This window comes from Chiloscyllium plagiosum, unplaced genomic scaffold (genome assembly GCF_037043375.1).
Source record: "Chiloscyllium plagiosum isolate Xiang-an unplaced genomic scaffold, Cpla_swu_hap1 HiC_scaffold_42, whole genome shotgun sequence".
In the NCBI taxonomy this organism is placed as follows: Eukaryota; Metazoa; Chordata; class Chondrichthyes; order Orectolobiformes; family Hemiscylliidae; genus Chiloscyllium; species Chiloscyllium plagiosum.
Window position 1 is genome coordinate 68,555,049 of NW_028270180.1, and position 23,564 is coordinate 68,578,612.

Sequence of the window (23,564 nt, forward strand, 5' to 3'; positions counted from 1 at the left end):
GCCCCACCCTAACCCAGAAGGGAGAGCTCCGGAAGCTGATGAAGGAAACAAGCCCCTCCCATCTGGCCGTCTGAAATGGAGCTGGAGGACAGAGCACATCTGGCCTGCTGTTTGCTTCCCCGTGACTGACCTGCTCCACCTTACAGTGAGAGACTGAGGGGAACCTCAAGGAGATTTCACTTCTCACTGAGAGGCTGCACCTCCCATCCAAATCAGGCTGGTTCCCTCCGAGACTCACGGAAGAGGGCAGCCCTCTACAGATCAGGCCCTTGTGTCGTCCTAACCTCCAGTGTGGGAGCCAAGAGCTGGGAGGTGGTGTTAAGAACATAAGACCATCCGAAATAGGAACAGGAGACCATCCAGACCCTCGAGCCTGCTCTGGTATTCAATAGGATCGTGGATGATTCAACATTCGATTTGGGAGCTGAAACTAGGACAATACAGAGACAGAGAATCAAATTATTCTGCCATAAGGAATCATCAGACGAAAGCACACGCACACACACACATATACACACAGACACACACACACACACACGGACACACCCACACACACACACACACACACACATACAGACACACACACACAGACACACACACACACAGGCACACACACAGGCACACACAGGCACACACACACACACACACAGGCACACACACAGACACACACAGGCACAGACATGCACAGGCACACACACACACAGACACACACACATACACACACAGGCACACACATACACACACACATACACACACAGGCACACACACACACACACACAGACACACACACATACACACACAGGCACACACATACACACACACACACACACACACACAGACACGCACAGGCGCACACACACACAGACACGCACAGGCGCACACACACACACATACAGACACACACACAGACACACACACAGACACACACGCAGGCACACACACACACAGGCACACACACGCAGACACACACAGACTCACACACAGACATACACACGCAGACACACACAGACACATTCACATACACACACTCACACACAAACACACACAGTGGGATTCAGGCCGTCTGTGGGAACGGGGAGAGACAAAGGAGCAAAATGCTCGAGAGGGATCTGATCCCAGAGATTTTACTGCTTCCCTCTCTCTCTGCAGCTCTCATGTCTATTTCTGTGTTCCCAGTTCTCTCTCCCACATCTTTCCTCCAATCCCTATCTCTCAACATCCTTCACATCTCTGTCCAATGTACATTTCCCAATGTTCTGCAAATCTCTCTCTGCATCTGTCTGACAGCTCTGTGGGATCTTGCTATTCCTGTCTGTACATCACTCTAGCCACATCACAGCCCCCACCACCACCCCACTCTCTCAGCTCTATCTCTCTGCTGCTGCAGCTCCTCTCTCTCTCTCTCTCTCTCTGTCCTATCTCTCTCCCTGGGATTTCCGTCTTGCTGTCTGCCTGAACTTCTCTCCCTGCCTTTCTCTCCCCATTTTCACCTTGTATCTGTCTGACATTGTATTTCTCTCCTTGGAGTTTCACTCTCTCTCTCTCTGTCCTGCTCTCTCTCAGTTCGTCTCACTTCCTCTCCCCTTCCCCCCCCCCCGCCTGTCTTTGTCTTGTTCTCTCCCTCCCTCACGCTGTCTGTCCGTCCATCTCTCTTTATCTCCTGTAGTTTCTCTCCCTCTTTCTCCCTGGACCCCTCTGCTCTGTCCCAGTGACTGGGGAAGGGGCATTGGGGAGAGTTTGCCTCAGTGCCTGGTCTCTCCCAGGATTTAACCCGACTGTGGGGAGGGGGTGAATGGAAGGAACATTAAGTACTTTTCTGAGTGCGTCTGAAAAAGAGAAAAAGAGGAGAAAGGGAGAGTGACAAAAAGAGAGAGAGAGATGGAGAGAGTGGAGATGGAGAAAGTGGAGAGAGAGAAATGGGCAGTGAGAGTCAGGGAGGTGGAGTGAGAAAAGGACAGAGTGAGAGAGACAGGGAGAGAGAGGGAGAGAGAGTGAGAAGGACATATATTGAGGGAGAAGGACAGTGTGTGTACTTGGCGATGGTTTTAGAGTGGGATCTTGCTGTGCATTACAGCAGTCAGTCAAAAGGCGAGTTAGTCTCTGCACTATGTCCTCCAGCCCAGGGTCTGTGAGTCTGCATGGGAAGGGGGAGAGTGGGAGACACGGAGGGAATGGGACAGCCAGAGACAGGGGGAGGGTTTGATGGGGTTTTGAGGTTGGTAGAGAAAGGAGGGGCTGTTGTCATAGAGAGATGGCGGGAGGGATAGCATGTGATGCAAAGTCTGAGACAGGGTAGAGAAGAGGTCTCCACAGTAAGGATAGTCAATGAGGCCATTCAGGGGCCAATCCTGAGGATCCTGAACCGGACCAGGATCATTTAATGGGGCAGGGGGATGATGGGCAGAAAGGACTCCATCTGTGATGCAAACCTTCTGTAATTCTCAGGCTGGGATCTTGCTGTACACTAAAACAGTCACAGACCAGTCAGTCAACCCAGACACATTTACCGGTGTGAGAAATTGAGGACTGCAGATGTTGGAGAGTCAGAGTTACAAAGTGAGGAGCTGGAGAAGCACAGCAGGTCAGCCAGGAGAGTCGATGGTTCAGGCCTGACCTGCTGGGCTTTTCCAGCTCCACACTTTTCCACTGAACTCCCTCTGCCCCAGGGAGTGGGTCTCACAGCAATGTTGGGGGCAGCAAAATATTTGATGGGGGCACAGTTGGTGAGGTAGGTATTTGTGAGGGAAGATATTTGGGGAAGGGAATAAATTTGGGAGGAGAGCGAAAATGATGGGTAATTGTTTTTAGGGGGTTCAAAATTAGGTGAGCACTTTCAGGTCTGAAACAAAGAAAAAGAGAAAAGGAGGGTGAGAAAAAGAGAGAGAGGTCGAGAGAGTGGGGTTGGAGAAGGGGGATGAGAGAAAGATGGGGCAGAGACAGACAGTGAGAGGGAGGGTGTGAGAGAAAGGCAGATTGAGAGAAAGAGACAGACAGGGAGAGAGAAGGACAAAGAGAGAAGGGGAAGTCAGACTGAGAGAAACAGGCGTTGAAGCATGGACAGACTGAAGGGGCAACACTCAGTATTCCAGGTGGTTACAGCTCCCTCTCTCTCAATGGGTTTTCACATTCCCTCTCTCCCATGCTCCTGAGGTTTCCTTCAGCTTGTCTCCCTTCCTCTCTCTCTCCCTCTCTCTGGATGGTGAGCTGGTCTCTGTCCCTTGCCATGTTGGTCACCTCAGAAAGCCTCCAGAAAATTCAAGAGATCAGTCTGCAGGTGATCCCTGGTTTTGTTCATTTCTGGATGGTTTCCCAGAACTTTCTATACTTCTGGCCAGTCAGGAGAATCAGTTAATAGTTTGAAGCGTTGCTGATCATTTGGATGGCTTGTTCCTGTTAGTTTCTTTGTGTAGCAGGACCCGGTGCCTTCCTATCTCGGCCCTCCTTTGTTTGGTGGAGACGTTGTTAGGGATATGTCTGCCCAGGGGAACTGTTGCCTTATGCTGATGGGATAACCATCTGGCTGCTGTCTGGCTTTTGTGATTTGGGATATAACTTGTCCAATATACCCAGCGTCTCTTGGCTGTCTATCTGTGTTTTAGCAAGGAGGCCGCAACATTTCACCCATTCCCCCTCACCCCCACCCAGTCTTTTGAATGGAAAGAAGCGTATACAATGAATTACAAACCTAATTTTAAAAGCTGGTTATGTTTGTTGTCAGAGTAGCCTGCTGTTTGAGTGAAAGACACTTTGTACATTGGTCAAACCGATTGTCATAGGGCTGATAAGTGATATCATAGAATCCCTACTGAGCAGAAACAGGCCCTTCAGCCCATCGAGTCCACAATGACCCTCTGAAGAGAATGCAACTCAGATCCATCCCCTGATGATATTCCTGAAACCCTGCATTTCCCATGGCTATTCCAGCTAACCTGAATATCCCTCGACACTATGGGCAATCTGTCAATCTGCACCATTGAACAGTGGGAGAAAACCCATGCAGTTGCAGGGAGAATGTACAAACACCACACAGACAGTCGCTCAGGAGTGGAATCAAACCCAGGTCTCTGGCGCTGTGAGGTAACAGTGCTAACCACTGAGCGACTGTGGCACTTGTAACTGTTTCGTCAAAACATATTCCGTTCTGAGAATCCATACAGAATTGTGATGCATAGCCAACATCCAGTGAGCAGAATAAATGCAAGGGAATGAGACCTGCTGGCTCAAACTCCTGGAATTCCCTCCCTAAGGACATTGTGGGTCCACAACCTGCAACAGTTCAAGGAGGCAGCTCACCACCAAAACCAGCTCCCGAGCAGCTACGGACAGGCAATCAATACTGGGCCCAGCCAGGAACACTCAAACGCTGCAAATGAATGAAACTAAGGTGATCACCCGGGGAGTTCCATCGACCTTCCAGCCCCTGGGGGTGTGTCCAGGTATTATTCACCATGATCGTACCCATCTGTTACAGCCTGCAATCCTAACCACCGGTATCCCGAGATATATCAAGGTGAGTGCAGTTAGGACCACAGCTTGATGTGAGAGGAGCCGAATTCGTTCATGACAGGCGGTGGGAATGCTGTGGTATGGCCTGTTCCTTCACATTTACGTAAGTGTGGTCCCTGTCAATGTCCCCTCTATCTCCACAGCATGTGGGATGGAATCATGATACCCCATCCAAATACCTTTTTTAATATCATTCCAATACTTTCGATCCCCAGCCTAACTTTGTCACTTGGGATAATTGGAATTCCTCGCACCAAGCCCAGTGTCCCACCGAAAGTGTCCTTACAGCTGTTACTAACCCAGCCCTTGGTGAGCTGCTGTAACTGACAGTGAGACATGTTGGTGTGGGTGTTCTCCTGGAACAAATATTTATGCTGTTTGTCACTAACCCGGGATGGGACTTTTCTCGAGCAGTGAGGACCGCTGCCTTCATTTCATCATGGATGCCCCTCCCTCACTGTTGTCCCTCAGGGAGGGATGAATGGCCTGGTGGACAAAGTCACATGGTGATTAATTTAGTTTGTTTGTCAGCATCCAATCCGTGTATGACAGACTGTCGGTCTGTCTCATCCAAACATGTATCTGGGTTTGAGACAGGATCAAACAGAGTGGCATTTTTGGTGCTGCCCACCAGGTGGGTGCCTGGACTGGCTGTTGTGTCCGGAGTGAGACCATCAGCTGTCTGACACTGGGTAACCACAGGGTTCATGGAATCTGGGTCCGTCTGTGGGCCAGCGCTGGGGGCAAAAGGAGCTGTTACCTGGGAGAAAGGCAGTGGGAGTTCCCATCTGTGGGCGGGCGTGGATGTGTCAGGGAGGGGCCTGTCATTATCTCCCTGGGGAGGTAGAACCCCAAAGGCACACATTATCCCACTCTGGGAGGAGCCCTGGTTCCCTAGGATTGTATTTGCTCCTGGCACCTCCTATTAGGGCCTGATGTGTGTTGCTCCGTGTTGCAGGTGTACAGGACCCATGCAGCTGCTCGGAGCTCATACACTGTCCTTCCAGATTGTCAATGTAACCTGAGGCTGTCTCCCCATCCTCAGAGGCCCCCCTGTCACTGGATTGGGCTCTTCCCAATTGTAACTGGAGTAGTCCCATGTGGGTGAACTTTTCCTGCAACCTTCTGTCCTGCTCATTGTGTCAGAGACCTAGCTCGGTCACAGCCTGTAGGTTTCCCTGGGGTGACTGGATCCCAGCCATGGGTCCTCCAGGCTATCGGCAGTGGAGTGAGCTTTCCATATTCCTTCCCCAGTTCTCTATGGGCTTCTCACCACAGCTCCTGTGCCAGGAATCCTTCACTGCAAGGCCAGGCTGGCTTCTTGCCAAATTCTGCCGGCCTGTTTCACATTTGTACCGGCTCGTGTTGATGTTGCTTTAGCCGCTTCTGTATTATGGGACACCTGGGTATACTCATAGAGTCACAGAGTTCTGCAGCATGGAGACAGGCTCAAACTGGCCCATCCACGCTAACCCCGTTTCCCTGCACTTGGCCAATATCCTTCCAATATGTTCCTTTCCATGTATTTGTCCAAGTGCCTTTTAAATGTTATTAAATGTATCCTCCTTGACTACTTCCACTGGTAGTTCACTCCGTATGTGTATCACCCTCTGGAGAAAAGGGTTGTCCCTCGGGTTCACTTTTAATCTTTCCCCTTTCACCTTAAACTGATGCTCTTTCGTCATCGATGTCCCAAGCCTTGGATAAAGTCTGAGTGCATTCCCATGCCTCCCATGATCTTATACACCTCTATAAGGATACCCCTCAGTCTCCTGCACACTACAGGCAATGCCTTAGCTTGTCCAACCTCTATCTATAACTGTCTAGTTGAGTTCTGGCAACATCCTTGTAAATTTCGTCTGCACTCTTTCCAGTTTAATAACATCCTTCCGATAGCAAGGTGGCCAAAACTGAATCCTGTACAACTGCAACAGAACTGCCCAACTTCGATATTCCATGCCCTGACTGATGAAGGGCCCAGTGTACCAAAAGCCTTCTTCACTGCCCTGTCTACCAGAGTTCAGAGAGCCGTGCTCCTGGAATCCAAGGGCGCTCTGTCCCACGACACTCCTTCAGGCCCTACCATTTACCATGAAACCCCTGTCTTGATGTGACTTTCCAAAATGCTCGATCTCGCCCTTGTCTGTATTAACCTCCATTTGCCATTTCTCAGTCCAATTCCCCAGCTGATCAAGGCCCTGTTGCAATTGCTGAGAACCTTCCTCACTTATTTTAGTGTAACCTGCAAACTTTCTAATCATGCCTTAAACATCCTCATCCAAATCATTGATATCGATAACAAACTGCAATGGGCCTAGCACTGACCAGCTCAGCGTCACAGTGGCTCAGTGGTTAGCACTGCTACCTCACAGCACCGTGGATCTGGGTTCAATTCCAACCTCACAGGGTACTCTGTGTGGGTTAGATCCTGTTAGGGTTAGATTTCCTACAGTATGGAAACAGGCCATTTGGCCCAACAAATACACACAGACCTGCCGAAGAGTAACCCACCCAGAGCTATTCTCCCTGCCCAATATTTACCCTGGACGAATGCACCTACCACTATGGGCAATTTAGCCTGGCCAATTCATCTGACCTGCGCATTTTTGGATTGTGGGAGGAAACCGGAGCACCCAGAGGAAACCCACGCAGACACGGGGAGAATGTGTAAACTCCACACAGACAGTCACCGGGGGCTGGGGTCGAACCCGGGTCCCTGGCATTGTGAGGCAGCAGTGCCAACCACTGAGCCACTATGCCATACCAACTGAGTTTGTACCATCTCCCCATGTCTGCGTGGGTTTCCTCTGGGTGCTCCGGTTTCCTCCCACAATCCAAAGATGTGCAGGTCAGGTAAATTAGCCATGCTCAATTGCCTATAGTGTTCATGGATGTGTAAGTAAGTTGCGTTAGTCAGGGGTAAATATAGAGTAACAGGGTAAGGGAATGGGTTAGGGTGGAATAATCTTCAGAGGGCCAGGAGACGTGTTGGGCCGAAGGGCCTGTTTCCACAGAGGAGGGATTCTATGGTTCTGTGACCGCTGAGGCACACCACTAGTCACAGGCCTTCAGTCTGACTATTACCCTCTGCTTCCTACCATCAAGCCAATTGTGTACCCAGTTTGCCAATGCCCCCTGGATTCCGTGCGATCTAACCTTCCGGCGGGTGGGGGGGGGCGGGGGGGGGGAGTGGTGAGTGCAGAGTTGTGTAGGTATCAGTAAGGAAGGGGGAGATTACAGTATTGGGTAGGGATCAGTCAGGGAGGGGGAGAGTGCAGTGTTGGGTAGGGATTAGTCAGGGAGGGGGAGAGTGCAGTGTTGGGTAGGGATCAGTCAGGGAGGGGGTGAGTGCAGTGTTGGGTAGGGATCAGTCAGGGAGGGGGAGATTACAGTGTTGGGTAGGGATCAGTTAGGGAGGGGGAGAGTGCAGTGTTGGGTAGGGATCAGTCAGGGAGGGGGAGAGTGCAGTGTTGGTAGAGATTAATCAGGGAGGGGGGGATTACAGTGTTGTTTAGGGATAGAGGGAAATCAGGAGGGCAAAAAGGGGACATGAGATTGCTTTGGCAAATAGGTTTAAGGAGAATCCAAAATGTTTTTACAATTCCATAAAGGACAAAAGGGTCACTGAGGAGAGAATAAGGTCCCTCAAAGATCAAGACAGCCTTCACGTGGACCTGCAGGAGATGTGGACATACTGAACAAGTATTTCCTGTGGAGAAGGACCAGGAAGATATAGAATAGAATGATAGTTTGGGAAATATCTTTGGGAAATCGATGATGTCATCTTGCAAAATATCCACATTACAGAGGGGGAAGTGTTGGATGTCTTGAAATGGTTAAAGGCGGATAAGTCCCCAGGACCTTATCAGGTATACTCTCGATCTCTGTGGGAAGCTAGAGAAGTGATTGTTGTTCCCCGTGCTGAAATATTTGTATCATCGATAGACACAGGTGAGGTACCAGATAACCGGAGCTGTGGTGCTACTGTTTAAGACGGGTGGTCAGGACAAGTCAGGGAACTACAGACTGGTTCGCCTGACGTCAGTCATGGGCACGTTGAAAGACGGATACATGAGGGACAGGAATTACATGTGTTTAGAAAGGCAATGTCTAATTGGGGATAGTCAGCATTGCTTTGTGCGTGGGAAATCATGTTTCAAGATATTGAGTTTTTTGAAGAAGTAACAAAAGGATTGATGAGGGCAGAGCGGTGGGTGTGAGTGATATGGACTTCAGTAAAGTATTCGAAATGTTTCCACATGGGAGATTGGACAGCAAGGATAGATCTCATGGAATACAGGGAAAACCAGCCATTTGGATACAGAACTGGCACGAAGGTAGACGACAGAGGATGGTTGTGGAGGGTTGTTTTTTCAGACTGGAGACCTGTGACCAGTGGAGTGCCACAAGGATCGGTGCTGGGTCCACTACTTTCCATTAATTATATAAATGATTTGGATGTGAACATAGCAGGTATAGTTAGTAAGTTTGCAGATGACACCAAAATTGGAGGTATAGTGGACAGTGAAGAATGTTACTTCACATTACAACGGGATGGTGAACTGATGGGTTAATGGGCTGAGGAGTGGCAGATTGATCTTAATTCAGATAAATGGGTGGTGCTGCATTTTGGCAAAGCAACTCTTCGCAGGATTTATACACTTAATGTTAAGGTCCCAGGGAGTGTTTCTGAACAAAGAGACCTTGGAGGGCAGGTTCATTGTTCCTTGAAAGGAGAATTGTGGGTCGATAGGATAGTGAAGAAGGTGTTTGGTATGCTTGTGTTTACTGATCAGGGCATTGAGTAGATGAGTTGGGAGGTCATGTTGTGGCAAAACAGGACATTGGAATAGTCACTGTTGGAATATTGCGTGCAATTCTTGTTTCCTCCCTATCGGAAGGATATTGTTTAAATTGAAAGGGTTCAGAAAAGATTTACAAAAATGCTGACAGGATTGGAGGATTTGAGCTAAAGGGAGAGGTTAAATGGGCTGGGGCTGTTTTCCCTGGAATGTCTGAGGCTGAGGGGTAACCCATATGGAGGTTTATAAATCCATGAGAGGCATGGTTAGGTTTAACAGACAAGGTCTTTTCCTTGGGGTGGGGTGGTCCAGAACTGGAGGGCCGAGGTTGAGGGTGAGAGGGGAAAGATATAAAAGGAACATAAGGGACAACATTTTGATGTGGAGGGTGATGTGTGTATGGAATGAACTGCCAGATGAAGTGGTGGAGACTGGTAGAGTAACTGCATTTAAAAGGCATCTGGATGGGTATACGAACAGGAAGGGTTGAGAGGGATTCGGGCCAAGTGCTGGCAAATGTGACGAGATTATGTTAGGATATGTGGGTGGCGTGGATGAGTTGGACAACGAAGGGTCTGTTTCTGTGCTGTACATCCCTCTGACTGTAAATGTTTTCCACTGTCCATTACCAGCCATATACTTCACTGTTTCCCCTGGTTACCTTGGTCAGTTCTCCTCTCAAAAACATGCCAATGGCTTTGGATGTGATTGTAGGGTGTGCTTTATGGTCACTTTAAAAATCCATCATCTCACTGAATTCCACTATACTACAATTTCCCAGAGGATATCTTAGTGTGACATTACTCCTTCCCTCAGTGCCATCACCCAACGGTCGATCTGGGATAGTCACGTCCCTGGCCGTTTGCACAACGTGTTATTCAAACAAACACTGACAGAAACATTCAAAGAGGAGTTCGGATAACATCACTTTTGCCAAAGTTACTGTCCCAGGTTATACAAAGACTGAAGTCTCCCAAAATGGTCACAGTGCCTTTGCATTACACAGGAATTCATTGGAATGTGTAACAGGGTTGAGCAATGAAATGCTGTTCGGCAGCCTCGAAACTCTTCTCTTGTTTGTGTTTTTGACACGTGTTACCCAGAATCTGCATTCAGGCTGATTCAGCTGTATCATCTGAGGCCAAGTGCTTTCTCTGTACTGCCTTTGTTCCCCATTACTGTCAGGGTTACCCATCCTGCACTCCCTGACACCCCTCAAGGAGGTGGACAATAGAATATTCATGTTCCACCTTTTGTTCACAGTGTCACCACTAAACCTCATTTATCTCTGTACCAGAGACCTTATTGCAGAGACTTTAGCCAGTCCAAAAAAAGTACATTACGATTGATTCTTTCCACAATTTCTTGTCACAGTCCAATTCACTGATGTACAGTTTCAGTTAAACTCTGTCTCTTCCTGTTCTTTTCTGCTTGTCTTTAGCTACATTGCCATTTCTCTTTGGATTTGGAAAGCTCCTTTCACCTGAACCCTGGCCCTGCAACCTCTCTGTCAGCTGAAAGTCCTGTCCATAAGCCTACCGACATGATTGGCCAGGACACTGGTCCCAGCAATGTTGTGTTTAATTCACTCATGGGATGTTGCTGTCTCTGGCTGGCCAGCATCACATGCCCACCCCGAGCTGCCCTTGAGCTGAGTGTTTTGCTGGATCATTACAGAGAGCAGTTTAGAGGCAACCCCATCGCTCTGGGTCTGGAACATGTGTAGGCCAGACCTGCTGCCTATAACAGATTTCCCTCCTGAAAGGATATTAGGTAGTTAGATGGGTATACTGGACACCGGCATTAACATCTGGGTGAACAGTTGGGTGAAAATAACACGAGGAGAAAGTGAGGTCTGCAGATGCTGGAGATCAGAGATGGAAATGTGTTGCTGGAAAAGCGCAGCAGGTCAGGCAGCATCGAGGGAACAGGAGAATCGACGTTTCTGGCATTAGCCCTTCTTCAGGAATTCTTCAGGAAGAAGGGCTAATGCCCGAAACGTCGATTCTCCTGTTCCCTAGATGCTGCCTGACCTGCTGCGCTTTTCCAGCAACACATTTCCATCTCTGAAAATAACACGAGGCCATCACCTGTCCCACTCATAGCTCACCCGTCACTGAATACTGATCCCAGTGCACCATGAATCACAACCCTTTCATCATGACCATTGTGTGATCCTGATACCGTCCTGCACTCTGGTGATATCACTCAGTCTCTCTCCATGTGGTATCCCTCACTGTGTGGCTCTAATTGCTGCCTCTGTCAACTTCTCTCGCTCTTGCAGCTATTCCAGATCCTGAGCCAACAGAATTCCCCACTCCAGAGAGACGCAGCAGCACAGGCCAGGGATGGAGACTGGGATTTTCCAGGTCTCGGTGGGACTCAGTGCCATCCTCCATGTGTAACTCTGACTGCATCAGTGTAATTTCCCATTCTGTCTGCTTCCCTATCTCCTGTAGGTACTCAGGATGTTCCTGTCTCAGCCGAATTCCTAACTCCTGTCTCGTCCATAACCACATCAAAGATGGTTGGTCAGGCAGAGAGAGATGGAGAGGGAGATCTGGAGCCTTCAGTAAATCCTGCAGCCGGTAACATCACTCACAGTAAACAGCACAGGGTGGAGGTAGTAGACTTCTATATTCAGACCTGGAAGACAGGACATAGATACAGAGCTGGGCAAGGAACAGCAACATTCTAGGCTTCATTCCCACCATCTTGTCAGGGTCCTGCTCTCACCTCTGCTGCATTGGTCCTCCCTGAGACATCTCTCTCTGACTCTCTCTGACTCTCTGTCTCTTTTTCTCGATCCCCTCTCTCACTCCCTCACTCCCTATCTCTCACCCTCTCACTCTCATTCTCTCTCTCAGCCCCTCTTTCACCTTCTCTCTCTATTCCCCTGACTCACTCTCTCTCTAACCCACTCACTCTCCACCTCATCCCTCTCTCTCACCTGACTCTCTCTCTCTCCCCCTTCGCGTGCCTCTCACTCATGTCCCTCTCTCTCTAGCTCGCCTTCATCTCTCCCTATCTCGCTCTACCCATCTTTCTATCTTTCTCTCTCTCTCATTCTCTCTCTTGTCCACTTATCGCACTCTTTCTCTCTCGATCTCTCAGACTCTCTCTCATTTCCGTCCCCTCACTCACTCACTCACACTTGCACCTCTCTCTCTCTCGCTCACCCCCTCTCTCGCCTGTCTCTCTTGCTCGCTCCTCGCTCTCCCCATCTCTCACCCCTCGCTCTCTCTCTCCACTTTCTCTCATTTTCTCCCCCATCTCTGGCCCCTCTCTCTGCCCCCTGTCCCCCACTCTCTCTCTCCCCACTCTCTCCCCCACTCTGTCCCTCCTCTCTCTCCCCCATCTCTCTCACCCCGCTCTCTCACCCCTGGCTCTCCCCCTCCCCTCACTCTCCCCCCTATCGACCCACTCTCTCGACCCACTCACTCGAGCCCCTCAATCGACCCCGTCTCTCGACCCCCCTCTCTCAACCCCCTTCTCTCGACCCCCCTCTCGACCACCTCACTGGACCCCCTCTCTCGACACCCCTCTCACAACCACTCCCGTCGAAAGCCCTCACTCGACTCCCCTCTCTCGACCACCCTCTCACGACCCCTCTCATCCGACCCCCTCACTCGAACCCCTCTCTCGAACCCCTCTCTCAACCCCTGCACTCGACCCTTTTCGCTCCCATTCTCTCTCTCTAATCCATCTCTCTCGAACCCCTTTCTCTCCCCTATCTTTCCCCTTCTGTTTCCCCTTCTCTCTCCCCATCCCTCCCGCTATCTCTCCCCAGTCTCTCCCCAATCTCTCCCCTTAGCTCTCCCCCTTATCTCTCCCCTTGTCTCTCCCCTTATCTTCCCCCTCTCTCTTCCCCTCTCTCTTCCCTTGCTCTATCTTCCCCTCTCTCTTCCCCCACCTCTCTCTGCCCCACCTCCCTCTCACTTACCTCTCTATCTCCCTCACCTCTCTCTCAACCCACCTCTCTCTCCCCCTCTCTCCTCTCTCTCTCCCACGCTCTCTCTTCCCCTCTCCCCTCGCTCTCTCGCTCTCTCTCCCACTCTCTCCCCCTCTCTCACATCTCTCTCCCCCCTCTCTCTCCCCCTCTCTCTCTACCCCTCTCTCTCTCCCTCTCTCTCTCTCCTCCTCCCTCTCTGCCCCTCCCTCTCTCCCCCTCTCTCTCTCGCCCTCTCTCTCTCGCCTTTACTCTCTCCCCCTCTCTCGCCCCTCTCTCTCGCCCCCTTCTCTCTCCACACTCTCTCTCTATCCTTCTCAATATTCCCCTCTCTCTACCCCTTTCTCTCTACCCCGTCTCTCTCTCCTCTCTCTCCCCTCTATCTCTCCCCTCACCATCTTCCCTCTCACCTCTCTCCGTCTCTTCTATCTCCATCTCCCCCTCTCTTCCCCACTGTCTCCCCCGCTCTCTGTCTTCCCATCCCTCTCTCCCCACCCTCTGTCTCCGCCTCTCCCTCCTCACCCCCTCTCTCGCTCTCTCCCTCTCTCTCTCCCCCTCTCTCTTTCCCCATCTCTTGCCCCCCTCTCTTGCCTTACTCTCTCACCTTTCTCTCTCTCTCCCCATCTCTCTCTCGCCCGTCCCTCTCCCCCCTCTCTCCCCACTCTCTCTCTCTGCCCCCTGTCTCTCCCCCTCCCTATCCCCTCCCTCTCCCCTCCCTCTCTCCCCCCTCCTTCTCTCCCCGTCCTTCTCTACCCGTCCTTCTCTCCCCGTCCTTCTCTCCCCCTCCATCTCTCCCCCTCCCTCTCTCCCCTCCATCTCTCCCGCTCTCTCACCCCCTCTTTTGACCCCCTCACTCTGTCACCTCACTCTCCCTCCCCCTCTCACTCACTCCCTCTCTCTCTCCCCCACTCTTTACACCTCCTCTCCCCCTCTCCCCACACTCTCTACAACTACTGTCTCCCCCCACTCAATCCCCCCACTCACTCCCCCACTCTATCTCCCCACCCTCTCTCTCCCCCTCTCCCTCCCCCTCTCTCTCACACACTCTCTCTGTCTCCTCTCTCGCTCGTCCCCCTCTTGGTCGTCCCCTCTCTCGCCCCTCGCTTTCCCGCTCGCTCTCCCACGCTCCCTTCCCCTCTCTTTCTCCCCGTCTCTCTGCACATTTCACTCACCTCTCACACTCTCCCCCTATCTTGACCCTCTCTCTCGCCTCCCTCTCTCCCCCCTCCCTCCCCTCTCTCTCACACCCTCTCTGTCTCCCCCTCTCGCTCGTCCCCCTCTCTCGCCCCTAGCTTTCCCGCTCGCTCTCCCCCTCTCCCTTCCCCTCTCTTTCTCCCCCTCTCGCTGCCTGTTTCACTCTCCTCTCTCTCTCTCCCCCTCCTTGCCCCCTCTTTCTCCCCCTCTCTCCCCCCTCACTTGACCCCATTCTGTTGGCCCTACTCCCCTCTTTCGCCCTCCTTCTCTCTGCCCTTCTCTCCGTGCCCCTCGCTCTTTCCCCTCACTCTGTTAACCCTCTCTCCCACTCTCTCTTCCCCCTCTCCTCCCTCTCCCCCTCTCTCCCCCTCTCCTCTCTCTCCCCTCACTCTCCCCCTCTCTCTCCCCGCTCACTCTCCCCGCTCTCTCTCCCCCTCTCTCTCCCCCTCCTCTATCCGCCCTCTCCCTTCACCGCTCTCCCTTGTCCCCCTCCCCTTTTTCGCCCTTCTCTCTCTTCCCCTCTCTCTTTCTCCTTCTCTCTCTTCCCCTCTCTCTCTTTCCCCATGTCTCTCCCCCCACATCTCTCTCACTCACCTCTCTCTCCCATCTCTCTCTCTCTCCCTGCTCTCGCCCCCCCTCGTCCCCTCTCTCTCCACCTCTCTCTTCCCTCCCTCTCCCCGCACTCTCCCGCCACTCTCTCACTCCCTTTCTGTCCCCCCCTCCACTTCCCTCGCCCCTCTCATCTCCCTCCCTCTGTCTCTCTCCCCGTCTCTCTCCCCCTCGCTTTCTCACCCCCGCTCTCTCTCCCCCTCTCCTCCCTCTCTCTGCCCCACTCTCTGCCCCCTGTCTCCCATTCCCCGCTCTCTCACCCCCGCTCTCTCACCTCCCTCACTCCCCTCTCTCACCCTCTCTTACTCTCTCTCACCCTGTCTCTCCCCATCTATCGCTCCCCCTCTCTCTCCCTCATACTCTCCCGCGCTCTCTTCCGCCTTTCTCTCCAAACTCTCTCTCTCTCCGCCCCATCTCTCCCCATCTCTCTCCCCCCTCTCTCTCCCTGCTCTCTACTTCCCCTCTCCCCCCTCACCCCCTGTCTCGCCCCCTCTCTCTCCGTCTCTCTCCCCCTCTCTCTCACCCCTCTCTCCCTTTTTCGCCCCCCTCTCTCACTCCCCCTTTCTCGCCCCCCTCTCTCACTCCCCCTCTCTCGCGCCCCTCTCTTCCCCCTCTCTCACCCCCTGTCTCGAACCCACTCTCTCGCCACCCACTCTCGTCTCCTCTCTTATCCCTTCTCTCACCCCCCTTTCGCTCTTCCTCGTCTCTCCCCGTCTATCTTCCCCTATCTCCCCCCTCTCCCCTCTCCCCCTCTCTCTCTCCACCTTTCTCTACGCCTCTCCCCCTCTCTCTTCCCCCACTCTCTCTCCTCTATCTCTCCCTCTGTCTCACCCCCTCACTCACCCCCACACTCTCCCCATCTCTCTACCCCCACTTTCTCCCCCCGCTCTCTGTCTCCCCTCTCCTGCCCCCTCTCCCCTCTCTCGTCCCCTCTCTCTCCCCTTCTCTCTCCCCCTTCCCTCTCCCCCCTCCCCTCTCTCTTCCCTCACTCTCTCCCCTCTCTCTCTCCCTCTCTCTCTCACCCCCTCACTCACCCCCACACTCTCCCCATCTCTCTTCCCCCACTTTCTCCCCCCCCGCTCTCTGCCTCCTCTGTCCCGCCCTCTCTCTTCTCTCTCCCCCCTCTCTCCACACTCACTCTCTCCCCCTCTCTCTCGCCTCTCTCTTCTTCTCTCTCCCCCTCTCCCTTGCCCCTTCTCCCTTGCCTCCTCTCCTTCCCACTTTTGCCCTCCCTCTCTCGCCCCTATCTCTCTGCCCCTCTCTCTCCTCACTCTGTCACCTCACTCTCTCTCCCTCTCACTCCCTCCCTCTCTCACCCCCTCTCTCACTTTTTTCTCACCCGCTCTCTTCTCCTCCCTGTCGCTCTTCCCCCTCTCTATCTCTCTCTACCTCCTCTCTCTCTTCCCCCTCTCTCCCCTCCTCTCTCCCCTTCTCTCTACCGTCTCTCTCAGCCCCTCTCTCGGCACCTCTCTCTCGCAACCCCTATCTCTACGCCTCACTCTCTCTCTCTCACCCCTGTCTCTTCACTAACTCTCTCCCCCACTCTGTCACCTAACTCTCTCCCCTCTTTCTCAATCCCAGCCTAACCCTCTCCCTCCAACATTCTAGCCCCACTCTCTCTCCCACTCTCTCTCCCCCTCTCTCTCCCCCCTCTCTGCCCATCCATCTCCCCCTCTCTCTCTCCCTCGATTCTCTCTCTTTTCATGCTCTGTCCCCCTCCTTCTGTCCCCCTCCCTCTGGCCCCCACTCTCTCCTCTCTCTCTCTCCACCCCGACTCTCCACTCTCTCTCCCCCACTCTCCTCGTCTCTCTCCCCTCTCTCTCTCCCCCTCTCTCTGCCTCCATTCTCTGCCCCCTCCTTCTGTCCCGCTCCTCCTGTCCCCCTCCCTCTGTCCCCCTCCCTCTGTCCCCGTCTCTCCTTCACTCTCACCCCCGACTCTCCCCTCTCTCTCCCCCACTCTCCCCCTCTAACCAATCTCTCCCCTCCCCGTCTCTCCAACCTCCCTCTCCTCCTCTCTCCCTCCCCCACTCTCACCCCCACTCTCTCCCCGCACTTTCTCTCCCCATTTTCTCTCCCCACCCCTCTCCCCCCACTCTCTCTCCCCACTCTCTCTCCCCACTCTCTCCCCACACTCTCTCTCCCTTCCCTCTCTCCCCCTCCCTCTTTCCCCCTCCCTCTGTCCGCCTCTCTCTCCTCTCTCTCAGCCCACTCTCCCCTCTCTCTCCACACTCTCCCTCCTATACCTCTCTCCCTCCCTCTCTCCTCTCTCTACCCCAATCTCTCACCTCCTCTCTCTATCCCGTCTCTCTCTTCACTAACTCTGTTGCCTAAATCTCTCCCCTCTCTCCCCCCCTCTCTCCCTCCCTCCCTCTCTCATCCTCTCCTTGTCCCCTCTCTCTCCCCCCACTCTCACCCCCTTTCTGTCCCCCTCTCTCCCCCTTCCTCGCACCTTCCTCTCCCTCCCACTCTCTCTCCCCGTCTCTCCCCCTCCCCGTCGCTCTCCCCGTCTCTCTCCCCTCCCTCTCCCCCACTCTCTTTCCCCGCTCTCTTTCCCAACTCTCTCCACCACGCTCTTCCCCCACTCTCACCCCCATCTCTCTCCCTTCTCTGTCCCCCCTGCTGTCACCCCCTTTCTGTCCCCCAGTCTCCCCCTTCCTCGCTCCTTCCTCTCCATCCCCCCTCTCGCCTTGTCTCTCCCCCTCTCTCCCCGTCGCTCTCCCCGTCTCTCTCCCCCTCTCTCTCTCCCTCCCTCTCCCCCCTCTCCCTCTCCCCTCTCTCGCCCAACTTTCTTCCCCCACTCTCTGCCCCATCTCTCTCCCCTCTCTCTCCCTCCGCTCTCACCCTCTTCCTGTCCCCTCTCTCACCCTCCCTCGCACCTTCCTCTCCCTCCCACTCTCTCTCCCCCTCTCTCTCCCCGTCTCACCCCCCCTTCCCCTCGCTCTCCCCGTCGCTCTCTCCGTCTCTCTCCCCCTCTCTCCCACTCTGTCTCGCCCTCCCCGTCTCTATTCCGCCCTATCTCTCTCTCTGCCGCCTCTCTCTCTTCCCCCTCTCTCCACACCCCTCTCACCCCTCTAACCCCTCTCTCCCCCTCTCCCCTCCTCTCTCTCCTTCTCTCTACCGTCTCTCTCTCACCCTCTCTCTTTACACCGCTCTCTCTCACCCACTCTCTCTACACCTCAGTCTCTCTCTCCCCTCTCTCTCTTCACTAAATCTCCCCCCAACTCTGTCACCTAAATCTCTCCCCTCTTTCTCACTCCCTCCCTCCCTAACCCTCTCTCTCCCCCACTCTCTCCCCCACTCTCTCCCCAACTCTCTCCCCCACTCTCTCCCCGACTCTCTTCCCGCACTCTCTCTCCCCACTCTCTCTCCCCCTCTCTCTCCCCGTCTCACCCCCCCTTCCCCTCGCTCTCCCCGTCGCTCTCTCCGTCTCTCTCCCCCTCTCTCCCACTCTGTCTCGCCCTCCCCGTCTCTATTCCGCCCTATCTCTCTCTCTGCCGCCTCTCTCTCTTCCCCCTCTCTCCACACCCCTCTCACCCCTCTAACCCCTCTCTCCCCCTCTCCCCTCCTCTCTCTCCTTCTCTCTACCGTCTCTCTCTCACCCTCTCTCTTTACACCGCTCTCTCTCACCCACTCTCTCTACACCTCAGTCTCTCTCTCCCCTCTCTCTCTTCACTAAATCTCCCCCCAACTCTGTCACCTAAATCTCTCCCCTCTTTCTCACTCCCTCCCTCCCTAACCCTCTCTCTCCCCCACTCTCTCCCCCACTCTCTCCCCAACTCTCTCCCCCACTCTCTCCCCGACTCTCTTCCCGCACTCTCTCTCCCCACTCTCTCTCCCCCTCTCTCTCCCCGTCTCACCCCCCCTTCCCCTCGCTCTCCCCGTCGCTCTCTCCGTCTCTCTCCCCCTCTCTCCCACTCTGTCTCGCCCTCCCCGTCTCTATTCCGCCCTATCTCTCTCTCTGCCGCCTCTCTCTCTTCCCCCTCTCTCCACACCCCTCTCACCCCTCTAACCCCTCTCTCCCCCTCTCCCCTCCTCTCTCTCCTTCTCTCTACCGTCTCTCTCTCACCCTCTCTCTTTACACCGCTCTCTCTCACCCACTCTCTCTACACCTCAGTCTCTCTCCCCTCTCTCTCTTCACTAAATCTCCCCCCAACTCTGTCACCTAAATCTCTCCCCTCTTTCTCACTCCCTCCCTCCCTAACCCTCTCTCTCCCCCACTCTCTCCCCCACTCTCTCCCCCACTCTCTCCCCCACTCTCTCCCCGACTCTCTTCCCGCACTCTCTCTCCCCACTCTCTCTCCCCACTCTCTCCCCCACTCTGTCCCCACACTCTCTCTCTCCCTCCCCCTCTCTCTCCCCCTCTCTCTCCCTCCACTCTCTGTGCCCCTCCCTCTTTCCCCCTCTCTCTGTCCGCCTCTCTCTCCTCTCTCTCCCCCACTCTCCCCTCTCTCTCCCCCTCCCTCTCCATTCCCTCTCACCTCCTCTCTCTATCCCGTCTCTCTCTACCCCGCTCACCCTCTCTCTCTACCCCTCAAACTCTCTCCCCCCTCACTCTTCACTAACTCTGTCGCCTAAATCTCTCCCCTCTCTCTCCCTCTCTCACTCCTTCTGTCTCTCATCCTCGCACTCTACCCCTCTCTCCCCCCACTCTCACCCCCTTTCTGTCCCCCTCTCTCCCCCTTCCTCGCACCTTCCTCTCCCTCCCACTCTCTCCCCATCTCTTCCCCCTCCCCGTCGACATCCCCGTCGCACTCCCCGTCTCTCTCCCCCTCTCTCTCCACCTCCCTCTCCCTATTCTCTGTCCCCACTCTCTCCACCACTCTCTCCACCACGCTCTTACCCCACTCTCACGCCCATCTCTCTCCCCTCTCTCTCTCCCCCCTCTCTCACCCCCTTTCTGTCCCCCTCTCTCTCCCCATCCTCGCACCTTCCTCTCCCTCCCCCTCTCTCGCCCCATTTCTCCCCCTCTCTCCCCGTCTCTCTCCCCCTCTCTCTCTCCCTCCCTCTCCCCCTCTCACTCTCCCCTCTCCCCCACTCTCTTCCCCCACTCTCTGCCCCATCTCTCTCCCCTTTCTCTTTCCCCGCTCTTACCCTCTTTCTGTCCCCCCTCTCATCCTTCCTCGCACCTTCTCTCTCACACGCACTCTCACACCCTCTCTCACACCCTCTCTCACATCCTCTCTCTCCCCACTCTCACTCCCCCTCTCTCTCTACCTCTCTCCCCCTCTCTCTCCCCGTCTCTCCCCCTCTCCCCGTCGCTATCCCCCACTCTCTCCCCCTCTCTCACCCTCCCCGTCTCTCTTCCCCCTCCCTATCTCTCTCTTTGCAACCTCTCTCTCTTCCCCCTCTCTCCACACCCCTCTCACCCCTCTAACCCCTCTCTCCAATCTCTCCCCTCCTCTCTCCCCTTCTCTCTACCGTCTCTCTCTCACCGACTCTCTCTCTACACGTCACTCTCTCTCCCCTCTCTCTTCACTAACTCTCCACCGACTCTGTCACCTAAATCTCTCTCCTCTCTCTCACTCCCCCCTAACCCTCTCCCTCCCCCACTTTCTCCCCCACTCTCTCCCTCACTCTCTCCACCACTCTCTCCCCTACTCTCTCCCCCACTCTCGCTCGCCACTCTCGCTCCCCAGTCTCTCCCCCACTCTGTCCCCACACTCTCTCTCCCCTTCCCTCTCTCCCACTTCTCTCTCCCTCCATTCTCTGTCCCACTCCCTCTGTCCGTCTCTCTCACCTCTCTGTCCCCCACTCTCCCCCTCTCTCCGCCGTCCCTTCTCTCCCCCTCCCTCTCCCTCTCTCTCTATCCACTCTCTCACCACCTCTCTCTACCTCTCTCTCTCTACCCCACTCACCCCCTCTCTTGACCCTCAATCTCTCTCTCCTCTTCTCTCTTCACTAACTCTCTCTGTCGCCTAAATCTCTCCCTCTCTCTCCCTCTCTCACTCCCTGCTTCTCCCATGCTCTCACCCTCTCCTCTCTCTCCCTACTGTCTTTCCCCATTCTCTCCCCCACTCTCTTCACCCACTCTCACACCATCTCTCTCCCCTCTCTATCTCTCACTCTCTCTCGTCCCCCTCTCTCTCCCCTCTCCCTCCACCCTCTCTCCCCCTCCCTCTCTCACCATCTCACTCTCCCCCTCACTCTCTTTCCCACTCTTTCTTCACTGTCTCCCCCAATCTCACTCCCCCTCTTCCTCTCCCCCTTTCTCTGTCCCCTTCTCTCCCCACACACCCGTCTTTCCCCTTTTTTCAACACCCACTCACCCCTCTCTTTCACCCCCTCTCTTTCAACCCCTCTCTTTCACCCCCTCTCACTCACCCCCTCTCTCACCCCCTCTCTCACCCCCTCTCTCTCACACCCTTCTCTGCCACACCCTCTCTACCCCTAACTCTCACCCCCTCTCTCTCACCCCTCTCTCTCACGCCCTCTCTCTCACCCCCCTCTCTCACACCCCTCTCTGCCACACCCTCTCTACCCCTAACTCTCACCCCCTCTCTCTCACCCCTCTCTCTCACCCACTCTCTCTCACCCCCCTCTCTCCCACACCCTCTCTACCCATAATTCTCACACCCTCTCTCTCACCCCCTCTCCCACGCCCTCTCTCACACCCCTCTCTCCCAACCCCTCTCTCTCACCCCTCTCTCTCACTCACTCTCTCTCCCCACTCTCACACCCCCTCTCTCCTCCTCTCTCTCTCCTCACTCTCACACCCCCTCTCACTCACCCCCTCTCTATCACCCTCTCTCTCACACACACCCTCTCTCTCACCCCCCTCTCTCTTCCCCTCTCTCTCACACCCTTTTCCTCCTCCTCCCTCCTGCCTCACGAGAACCTCTCTCTCCCTAAACTCTCTCCCCTCTCTCTCCCCCCTCTCTCCCCCTCTCTCTCTCTCCCCCTCTCTCCCCCCTCTCTCTCGCCCCACTCTCTCTCGCCCCACTCTCTCTCGCCCCTCTCTCTTGCCCTCTCTCTCCCCCTCTCTCTCCCCCTCTCTCTCCCCCTCTCTTTCCCCCACTCTCTCTCTCCCCCCCTCTCCCCCCTCTCTCTCGCCCCACTCTCTCTCGCCCCTCTCTCTTGCCCTCTCTCTCCCCCTCTCTCTCCCCCTCTCTCTCCCCCTCTCTTTCCCCCACTCTCTCTCTCCCCCTCTCTCTCCCCCTCTCTCTCCCCCTCTCTCTCCCCCTCTCTCTCCCCCTCTCTTTCCCCCACTCTCTCTCTTGCCCCTCTCTCTCCCCCTCTCTCTCCCCCTCTCTCTCCCCCTCTCTCTCCCCCTCTCTTTCCCCCACTCTCTCTCTCCCCCTCTCTCTCCCCCTCTCTCTCCCCCTCTCTCTCCCCCTCTCTTTCCCCCACTCTCTCTCTCCCCCTCTCTCCCCCCTCTCTCTCGCCCCACTCTCTCTCTCCCCCTCTCTCCCCCCTCTCTTTCCCCCACTCTCTCTCTCCCCCCCTCTCCCCCCTCTCTCTCGCCCCACTCTCTCTCGCCCCTCTCTCTTGCCCCTCTCTCTCCCCCTCTCTCTCCCCCTCTCTCTCCCCCTCTCTCTCCCCCTCTCTCTCCCCCTCTCTTTCCCCCACTCTCTCTCTCCCCCCCTCTCCCCCCTCTCTCTCGCCCCACTCTCTCTCGCCCCTCTCTCTTGCCCTCTCTCTCCCCCTCTCTCTCCCCCTCTCTCTCCCCCTCTCTTTCCCCCACTCTCTCTCTCCCCCTCTCTCTCCCCCTCTCTCTCCCCCTCTATCTCCCCCTCTCTCTCCCCCCCTCTTTCCCCCACTCTCTCTCTCCCCCTCTCTCTCCCCCTCTCTCTCCCCCTCTCCCTCCCCCTCTCTCTCCCCCTCTCTTTCCCCCACTCTCTCTCTCCCCCTCTCTCCCCCCTCTCTCTCCCCCTCTCTCTCCCCCTCTCTCTCCCCCTCTCTCTCCCCCTCTCCCTCCCCCTCTCTTTCCCCCACTCTCTCTCTTGCCCTCTCTCCCACCTCTCTCCCCCCCTCTCTCCCCCTCTCTCCCCCCTCTCTCTCCCCCTCACTCTCCCCCTCTCTCTCCCCCTCTCTCTCCCCCTCTCTCTCCCCCTCTCTTTCCCCCACTCTCTCTCTCCCCCTCTCTCTCCCCCTCTCTCTCCCCCCCTCTCTCCCCCTCTCTCTCCCCCTCTCTCTCCCCCTCTCTCTCCCCCTCTCTCTCCCCCTCTCTCTCCCCCTCTCTTTCCCCCACTCTCTCTCTCCCCCTCTCTCCCCCCTCTCTCTCCCCCTCTCTCTCCCCCTCTCTCTCCCCCTCTCTCTCCCCCTCTCTTTCCCCCACTCTCTCTCGCCCCTCTCTCTTGCCCCTCTCTCTCACCCCTCTCTCTCACCCTCTCTCTCCCCCCTCTCTCAGCCCCTCTCACCACTCATCTCACTCCACTCTCTCTCCCTCTCTCTCGCACTCTCTCACCCCTCTCTCTCTCCCCCTCACTCTCACACCTCTCTCTCCCACCCGTCTCTCTCCCCACTCTCTACCCCACTCTATCCCCACTCTCTCTCCCCCACACTCT

General features: G+C 55.1%; 1 long non-coding RNA gene across 2 annotated transcripts in view; it reads left to right on the top strand.

Annotated features, from left to right (window-relative positions):
* Positions 1-23,564, top strand: part of LOC148137887 (uncharacterized) — a 72,622-nt gene that overhangs the window by 23,511 nt on the left and 25,547 nt on the right. For both annotated transcript variants that reach the window (XR_015754170.1, XR_015754169.1), the window contains exon 2: positions 11,768-11,896. This is a non-coding gene — a long non-coding RNA (uncharacterized LOC148137887). The remainder of the gene's footprint in view (positions 1-11,767; positions 11,897-23,564) is intronic.